Source organism: Equus przewalskii, chromosome 17, assembly GCF_037783145.1.
Source record: "Equus przewalskii isolate Varuska chromosome 17, EquPr2, whole genome shotgun sequence".
Lineage (NCBI taxonomy): Eukaryota > Metazoa > Chordata > Mammalia > Perissodactyla > Equidae > Equus > Equus przewalskii.
The window spans coordinates 17,713,821-17,723,106 of NC_091847.1; the positions used below are offsets into that span (position 1 = coordinate 17,713,821).

General features: G+C 52.7%; 1 protein-coding gene across 6 annotated transcripts in view; it reads left to right on the top strand.

Annotated features, from left to right (window-relative positions):
* The first annotated feature begins 744 nt into the window (after positions 1-744).
* Positions 745-9,286, top strand: part of MGAT5 (alpha-1,6-mannosylglycoprotein 6-beta-N-acetylglucosaminyltransferase) — a 334,592-nt gene continuing 326,050 nt past the window's right edge. For 2 of the 6 annotated variants that reach the window (XM_070581233.1, XM_070581234.1), the window contains exon 1: positions 791-1,212. The gene's annotated coding sequence lies outside the window, so the exon portion shown is untranslated. Of the gene's footprint in view, positions 1,213-9,286 lie in introns of all 6 variants that reach the window. The other 4 variants (XM_070581231.1, XM_070581232.1, XM_070581230.1 and 1 more) reach the window with 4 other exon arrangements.

Here is a 9,286-nt window from a genome sequence, read left to right on the forward strand (position 1 = left end):
GCTTAACAACGATCGATAATGCTTAGCCATGTAAATGTACGGCGTTCTCTCTCCAGGGCCCTGGTTGGATTTAATTTGTCATGTCAGTCAATGTTCTCTGCGGTGCCTTTAGGGCATGGGATGTGTTTTATTTCTTTTTGAATTTACAACAGCACAATGTTCAGCTAGCGGTCCAGAGCGTTCATAAAATCACGGGGCGGGAGGGGGGATGAGCAAGAGAAATGGAATTCATTTACTGAGCGCCTACTATGTGCCAAGCATTGCTAAATACTTTACATATATTTTATTTAATCTTCAAAATAACCTCATGAAGCAGCATTTATTATGCTCATAAAGGAACTGAATTCAGATGGTTAAGTGGGTTGCCCAAGGTGACAAAAACCAAGTAGCAGAAGCTCATACTGCTTTACACACCCCATTCTCGAAGGAGGAAACTGAGGCTCCGGGGACTTATTAAAGCTGTCTGCACTCGTAGATGGTTGAGCCCAGTCTCGCCTCACTGGGCTTCACAGCTGGAAGGCCCCTGGTGTTTACAGGCCTGCACTGCACCTCCCTGGAGGATGCATTGTCATATTAGCGTTTGCACACTATCCCTGACCTTGCTAGGATATTATTTATGGCCGCGATCAAACTGTCTCCCTTACTCCTTTCTCCCTTTGGGCTGCGGAATTGAGAGGTACGGTAGAAGTCCTCTCCGTCAGGGTTGAGAGTTTGCACACGGCCCCTGAGAAGCTGGGGCGTTCCGAATTGGCGGAGCGCTCCGCCGGGGAGGGCGGGGAGTTTGCCGAACGTCCCTGGCTGGGATCCCTTCCTTCGAGAGCCGCGAGCCCAGAAGCGGGGTGAAGTTGGAGAGGTCGGGCAGGAGAGGGTTGGAAGAAATTGAGGACAGACCTCCCCCGCCGATCGGCTGAACCCCCAAAGAGCCTCTCTGCCGCGTCCGGGCCGAGTGTGGACGCGCCGCGCGCGGCCCCGCCAGGGCTGGGAGTTTGCAGACCGTCCCTGCCGAGGCCCGCTCGGCGGCGGCCCTGCGGCTCCCGCGGCAGCCCCGGGCGGCCCCGGGCGCGTTCGAGCCCAGGTTGCCGCGCCTCAAGCTCAGGGCGCCGCGACCCCTTCCCCGCCGCCCTGGGCCCCGCGGGGACGGCGGCTGGCGGGCGGTCCCGGCTGCTGCTGTTGCTGCTGCTGCCGCTGCTGCTGCCGCTGCCCAACAAGGAGGTGAGAGCCACTGGGTCGGGACGATCGCGTCGAAGCTCGCCATCCCCGCAGGGAGATGCACGCAGAGGGGACCGCGGAGGGCGCGAGGAGCTGGGCGCGGGCGGGGAGAGCCGGCACCGAGGGCGGCGCGGCCGGGGGCTTCCGCTTGCTGCCCCTCTGCTGACTGCGTGGGTGCCCCGGCCGCCGCCGCTCTGCGGGACCGAGGAGTGCAGCCGGGGACGCGCCTTGAGTCGCCCACCTGCCCGGGGCAGCCTCTCCCCAGGGAGACTGCAGGCCCCCCGGGCCCGTAGGGAGGGGGCTTGTGGGCTTTTCAAGGGACCGTCCAGAGGAGGCTTTGGTTGCGCGGGCTGGAGGCAAACGGGCGAGGATGGCAGATGGGCGCTCGGACCGCGGCAGAGCCTGGTGGGGTCACGCTGCGGGGGTGGGCCGGGCTGGGGTCCCCGGGACCTGGGCGCGCAGGGCGGGCTCAGCAACCGGCCACTGGAGCGGCAGAAGGGAGGCTGGTCCCGGGCCCCAGGGCAGGAGGGATGCGGTGGGCGGGCGCTCTGGTCCGGAGGACCAGGGAAGCCCAAGGGTGCCCCCCACCCCTTGGGGACCGCCGCCGGGCCGCAGTCTCGCCAGTGCTCCCCAAGGCTGCCTGGCCGGAGAGGCTGCGAGGAGCGCAGAGCCCACACCCGCGCGCACACTCCCCGAGAGCATGCTCAGTGCGGCCCTGGGAACTTCCTGCCGAGTCGCTAGCCTCCCGGGCCCCCTCCCGGGCCCCCTCCCGGCCCCCTCCAGGCCGGCGGCTCGCAAAGTTGGCGGCAGCGGGGCGCGCGAGGGGTCGGAGGGGTGGGCGCGCGCCTGTCGCCTTCTCGCGCCCGCGGCCCCTGCCTCGCTTTTGCCCGGCTCCAGGGGCTGCTTTCGGCGGCCACCCCTGCGGCTGGGAACGGGGGCGTGCATGTCATCCCCGGCTCCCCGAGGCCAGGTCCGAGGCCGCGTGGCCAGAGGCCTGGCGGTGCGGCCCTGCCAGGTGGACCCGCTCGCGGCGCGGTCGCCGCGCGCACGGACCCGATTCCCGGACTGGGTGGAAGGGGGTGTGTGAGCCCGGGGACGTTCGCTCATACGCTCGCTGTCACACACAAAGCCGCGGTTTCGTAGCTACCGCGCGGAAGAGGAAAGAGGTGGCGCTTGCATTGTCCACCCGCGTTTAGAGCGCCAACAGGGCGCTCGGCGCCTGGGGAGCTGCGGGAACCAGGCGATGCATATGGTTTTCAGAGATGCCCGAGTCGAGGTCTAGGGCCCGGTACTCCCTGGCACTGACTGCCAGGCCCGGCCCAGGGCGGAGGGCACTGTCTGCACCTAGCTTTGGCGGCCCAGTTAGGGAAGGTTGGGCACTTATGGGGCTGCGAAGTTGGGGAGGGGAAAGCTGAGGTTTTTCTGGGGTTCGGGTGGGATGGCAACAGTGCACCTGTAAACACGCTCGGATCCAAGTGTTGAGAGGCAGGGTCTCATTCTAAAGAGAGGCGAGCGCGACGCTGGTGCTGCCTGCCCCGGTTCATTGTCAGGACCTGAGCGACTTGGTTGGTTTTTACTCCCAGAGAAACTCCTCAGTGTATATTAGCCGCTGTGTCACCCGCATCCTGAGTCTTGAGGCAGGATTAGAATTCCCTTGTTTCTGACTCAGCAAGGTCACAAAACAGTTTTTCAGGATGGACAAACTGTCAGACATCTGTCTCGATTAGTGGCTTTTCACCACTCACCTCGCCTTCTTTCCTACAAATTCTTTTTGGTGTTATTGTTCGGGGCTGAGATAGGCACTCTCAAATTTGTTTGGCTCTGTTAGGATTAGAGCAAAGCTCCCCTTTCTAGAGGCCTTTTTAGTTTTCTCCGTTTACCAACTTGATGTTTATGCCTGAAGTGGAGAGGCCCTGACAAACAAGGTGATGGAGGAGGGGGAAGAGTGTGACCTTCTTGTACCTTTTAGGGCCTGGGAGGAGAGAAGAAGGGAGCTGCTCTACCTGATTCCTGACTTTGGCAGAGCTGGGTGCCTGGACTAAAGATTTGCGCTTTTCCTTTCGTCTCCTCCTTTGTTCCAGCCTGCCTTTCCAGTCTGGGACACTTGTGACTGGAGTCCCTGGGAGAAAGGAGTCTTCAGACCTGTTTTGGGGCTTTGCAGGGTTCACCTCCACACAAGCAGCTGCCAGTGGGTTTTAAGGCGGACTGCAGTGGCAGGAGGGCTGGGGGCTCTGCCCACATCTGCCAGTGGCATCTGTGTTCCAGCCGCTGCTGCAAAGCAGCTCTTGGGCTTTTGAATCTCCTCAGCAGTGCGCATTTCAAGTGCTTTGTGTTTGGAAGTGTGAATACAGTACTTGTGTATATATATATTCACACATCCGGATACGTTTTTATCAGGGAGCATGTGCATATGTATGTGCATATGCATTGTTCTTTGGTGGCATCTTGGAGCTGCAAGGGACCTCTGGAGATCATAGGAATTCAGATTTTCTCCCTTCCCGTTCAGTTTTCTGTTTAAAAATAACCAGCCAGCCTTCTGCCCAGCTGGCCTCCAAAAGCATCCAAATGCCAGAGTCCCCCTGTGACTCCAGCCGAGGGGGAGGCCTTCAGCTCCTTCCCTGAGAAGTGTGACTCCTCAGGATCTGTTTTAGATGTCACTCGGACGCTTGACATGACTTTTCCTAATGCTCCACATGGCTTGGGATGTAAGTCACTGCAGAGTCACTGTCAGATTGATTTTGGCAGGAGACAGGCAGTTGACCAGTGTCTCCTGCAGAGACGTCTAGAAAACTGCAAAGAACAGTCATCAGTAAGACTTGGGTTGGAGAGTTCCCATCCTTACACGCTCTCTTGTCTTCCAGGCAGGTGGTTGCTCTGCTCCTTCTGAAAGAGGCTTAAAGTAAAATAAGTGAGGCTCATTTATTCCCTCCTCCTTGTGTGTCTTGGCCTCCTGGCTCTCAGAGGGTGGGTGGCATTTGGGGGTGGCATTCTGTGTTGATGTTACTATAGTGGTGTCAGGAGAGCATGTGCTGTCAGCAGCCTTGTTGTCCCTGTGGGTTTGTTATGGTGCATGTGCAAGTTTGGGGAAGGGGTCCTGGTGTCAGGTGAACAGTTAACAGGTAGTTTTGGCTGGAGGAAGGTGGATGTGTTCCTGAATCCAGATGCTTTAAAAAAGGAGAGGAAATAATTTTATATTTGGGGCAGAGTGCCACATCGGTGACAGTTGAGAGTTTGGGGTCAGAAATAAATTTGGTGCTTGTCAGTGCACGTTTTACTAGGTTGCCTTTCAAGTTCATAACTGCTTTGAAGTAGAGATTCACCCTTGATGGCCAGAAGATGGCTATCCTTTTTCATTTCTGTTGGAAATTGGGTGAAGATCTCCCAACCTAGTCTTCTTAATTTCTGATCTAAGCCATGTCCCTCTTCTATCTTGCCTGCTGTGTCAACATCAAAAATTCGAGCACAGTCGTGACCTCTGTGCCTGCTGCAGGTGTGTGTACTCCTTGAGTGTTGAGCAGCCACCAAGAGCCGTGCACTGTGCTGGCACTGGGGATAAAGATGTCCTCCTTCAAAATTACCTTCTCACTTTTAATTTCTCTGACCTTCTCTTTGACTGTGTTAATGCAAACTAATAGGTCTTGGAAGGCTGCCACGGTGGGTCCCAGGAGCCTTAGGACTGTAACCATGTTCTCAGCTGGAAGAGTTGGGCCTTGGGCTGAGTTTGCTCATTCTTTTATTTATTTATCTGTTTTTTCATTGCTACAATTAAATGCATCCTTCCCCTACTTTGTCACATCTGGAAGGTTGTATGTGTGCATGAGAGAGGTTGGAGAAATTGCTTTATTTCTTCACGATCTCACAGCTCTCTTGCCTGAACACATGACCTTCTGGAAAGAGAAGAGGAGCCCTCCTGTCGGGGCCCTTTGTCTGGCCTCAGAAATCTGCACGGGCAAGGCGGTAAGCTCTTGAGGCTGGGTTTGGCAGGAGTGGTTCTTCCTGGCAACTGGCGCCCCCACTGTCATGCCTGTGTTAATGCTTCTGGACCTTGGCCCTCAGCTGGGGCTATCCTCTAGGCTGGCTGAAGAGTATTCCTCCACTCTGTGGCCCGTGAACTCAGGAGTGAGGTGTATCCAAGTACTAGGTTCCTTGTGAGTTAGTTGCTGGTGTTTGCAATTGATTTTCCTTAAAAAAAAACCAAACAAAAAACTCAGCACTTTAAGGTTATTTCTAGAATGATAACAGCCTCACTTTTTTGTGTCTCTCTGTGATTTTCATGGCTGGCCCTTGAGGGAATGTATGCCGCCCACCCACTCCTATCTAAGCTCCACTCCTTAGTGTTGTAGTTCTGAGCAGACGGCTTGTAAGTCCTGTCATGCTGGTAAGATGCTTTTTATAAGTATCCTACACAGAGCAGTCTTCCACTGTAATAGTTTTGGATCTCTCTCATGTCTCAGTCCATGTATGGGAGTAGGTTGTATTGGTGATCAGCATAGAGATGGTATGTCTTGGTGTAGAAATGTCAAGAATGGGTGTGCAAGAAAATAGGAGTGATGGTGATGAAAAAGTTAATCTTCTGTAATTGACGTGATTGCAAATGCTGCTTTTGTATTTCATTTACTCCTCACTACAACACTGAGGTTGATTCCATTGTTATTCCCAGTTATACATAGGGAAACTGAGACACTGTGGGGTTGTGAACCTGACCCAGGTCACGCACAGCTAGCAAGTGGCAGGGTGAGGATTCGGACCCAGGTGGTCTTGGTCCGGAGCCCATGTTAGATTGACTGTGCTTAGTCATTAAGGCTAGCAAGCTCAGCCTGTACTAGCTAGCACCTTCTTTCCAACCATGGCCAAGGGGAGTCATAGACACTCAGGGGTTGGAAGGGACCTCAGAGAGATCCTTCCAGATCCCTTCTCTTTCTCTCTGAGGTCATGGAGGTACAGAGAGGTTGAAGGACTTGCTAGAAGTCTCAGCAGCAGGCAGCCGTGACAAAGCTGGGCCTCAGTTCTGATCCTTGGTCCCACAGGAACAATTGATAACAACTGGTAACAGATGTGTACCTGCTTTGTTTTAGAAGTGATCTGGGAAGAGAATGTGACGGTCATTTGGCATCTGTCCCTCCCACTCCAGCACCCCCTGTGGCCTCACACCCAATTTCAGCTTGGAATCCAGTGGGGAGCAAGTGGGTGTGTCCAGGTCCCTTCACTATCCCCATATAGGAGAATCTAAGCAACTTACTTGCCTTTAAGTGAGGTAGTTCCTTTCTCATGTCACCTTTTAAGCTTGACATCTTAAGAATACAGTCTGGGGGGCCAGCTGGTGGCGCAGCAGTTAAGTGTGCACATTCCACTTCAGCGGCCCAGGGTTCACTGTTTCGGATCCCGGGTGTGGACATGGCACTGCTTGTCAAGCCGTGCTGTGGTAGGTGTCCCACATATAAAGTAGAGGAAGATGGGCACGGATGTTAGCTCAAGGCGTCTTCCTCAGCAGAAACAGGAGGATTGACAGCAGTTAACTCAGGGCTAATCTTTCTCAAAAAAAAAAAAAATATATAGTCTAGGATGGATTTTACATTTCACTCTTGAATTCTCTCTCTCTCTCTGTCTGTCTGTTTCCGTGTCTTAGGGCTCCTGGCCCCTCTTAGCATTGATTTCTACTCTTTGGGTGCATGGGGTGAGCAAGGGGTAACCTGGCAGAGCCGTCAGGGCTGTTCTGTAACAGTTCCAGTAAAGGGCTGGTGAGCACATTCCCACGGTGTCTGTGGAATCCTAGAAAGATTGGCGAGGCCCTGTAAAATGCTCTCCTGACCACTGGGATCATCAGACTTTGTGGAATTTCCCCTCTGTGCATAACGACAAGCACCATTTCCTTTCATTTTATTCCTTACATATGACCAGGATTGCATCAGACACATCAGGACTCTCACCTGCTCCTGAATCTAGACATTTCTGGTTAATAAATAGTCCCTCGCTGCTCAAGGAGTTTAAAGTCGAGGCCCGGTCAGGGCCCGCACAGAAGAGTTCACTGCAGTCATAAAGCAATATGCGAGTGAAGAGCATCTTAATTCAGCCCGTATGACACGTTGGACCTCAGTTCTTCTGTTGAAATGTAAGAAAGGATTGAATGAGTGCCAAAGTTCTCTTCAGTCCTAACGTTGTATAATCCCATACGCGTGGCTAAGGAGGTGTAGAATAAAGAAATAAAATTCCCGTATTGAATTAAAAAAAGAGGGCCAGCCCTGCTGCTCTAGTGGTTAGAGGTTGGCACTCTCACCACTTCTGCACCTCGGGTTTGGTTCCTGGTTGCGGAACCACACCACTCGTCTGTCAGTAGCCATGCTGGGGCAGTGGTTCACATACAAGAGCTAGAAGAACGTACAGCTAGGATATACAACCATGCCCTGGGGGCTTTGGGGAGAAAAAAAAAAAAAGGGAAGATTGGCAACAGATGTTAGCTTAGGTCGACTCTTTCCTTGCAAAAAAATTAAAATATTTAAAAAAAGATTGAGGAAAAGCTCTCATTGTTTTTGCCTTTGCTGGTAGACTCTTTAGTAGGTAGCTGAAATGCTTACCTAAGAGGAGCAGACCCTTGATTATCACTATCTCTTGGGATGTTTATTTTTGTATGTTTAGAAATAAAAAGCCGTAGTCCTTACTTCTCGGCCTAGGAATAACCTGCTTCCCCTAGTGAAGCTGTTTTTTCCCCTAGGAAATTGAGATTCCAAGAGCAGAGGATGACCAGGCTCGTGGAGTTCTGTGGTTCCGTGGCAGAGCGCCCTGGGGAAGGTGGCTGAGTATTTACACTGCCACGAGCTGGGTGGAATTCTGTTTACATACCTTCATTGCAGCTTCACTGTGAAACAACAAAGTTGAAAGAAGAGGGAGTTTGATAGCAGTCTCCTTGCAGCTGCTTTTCTTTTAACCATCTGTTATTTCCAACTCCAATTTCTTTTATTTACTAGTGTTCATGCTGATGAGGTTTCTGTATGACCAGTTCTTTCTCTCCTGCCTCGTGTTTAGGAAAGCACTGTCTGTGCCTCACGCTAAGTAGGATCTGCCTGTTTTCCTTCAGGACTTTGCTTAGTATTTCTGTTTGGTATATGTCCCTCACGTGTCTCTTGTAATTTTTCAGAGCAACCAGGGTTAGAGGCAGCGGTAAGTGGGGATTTAGAGGGGAAGGGGTGCTTTTTTCTTCCTCTGCTCCACCAGTCACGTTTATCAGATGAGGAGTCCCCAGTCTTACGTGAGACCTCTGCAAACACAACCTCAAGCCCGCCCGTCCATCGGGACTGCCTTCCCTCTTTAGCAAAGTTCTTGGCTGCAGTCACTCAGAATGGTACATTTCCCCCTCTTCTCCTCATGCGATTTCTAACATTATCTTTGCTAGATTTAAAGGCAGCGTTGATATGTGGGTAATCTTTTGGGTGTACATAAATGTGATTCTCTCGGGTAAATGTTAACTTTCTTCCATAGGTTCATCATTCCTTATTACCTCTTCTGATGTCCATTGAGCTTTGGAGGGGAAAAGTTTTTTCCCATGTTGGTTATAAAAACATCCATCTGGCCCCAAGGGTTTCTTAGAAAGGAGTATAGAGGTCTCGTAGGCAGGACTAGAAGCTCCATTGCCTTACACAGAGCCTGACGCCGGAGTCACATGATCCTCTGGGCAGTGTGGCATCGTGGGTGAACTGACTGGTAGACGAGGCCTCTCTGAAGTTGGCTGGCGGTCTTCATGCAGGTGTAGGGGAGGAAGACATTTCCTCTTCCCAAATGGGGGTTCGTCTGGCCGGAGAGCGAATTAAATTCACATGAGACAGAATAGCAAGAGAAAATTAAACAAAGCTTTATGAGGAACCATGGCCCGGGGCCTTTCTTCCCGAAGGAAGAAAGGGCACCGAAGAAGTGGGGTACACACAGTGGTTATATACCTCCAAACGGGGTGTTTCACATGTGACTGAAACGCCCCTCCTACAATAGTCACAAGATTGCCCTGTCGGCACAGTGCTTGATGGACACAGCAGGTAATGGTCTGCTATCTCGGTGGGCGTAGCAGGAGGCAAGTCTATGTCTGGAGCTG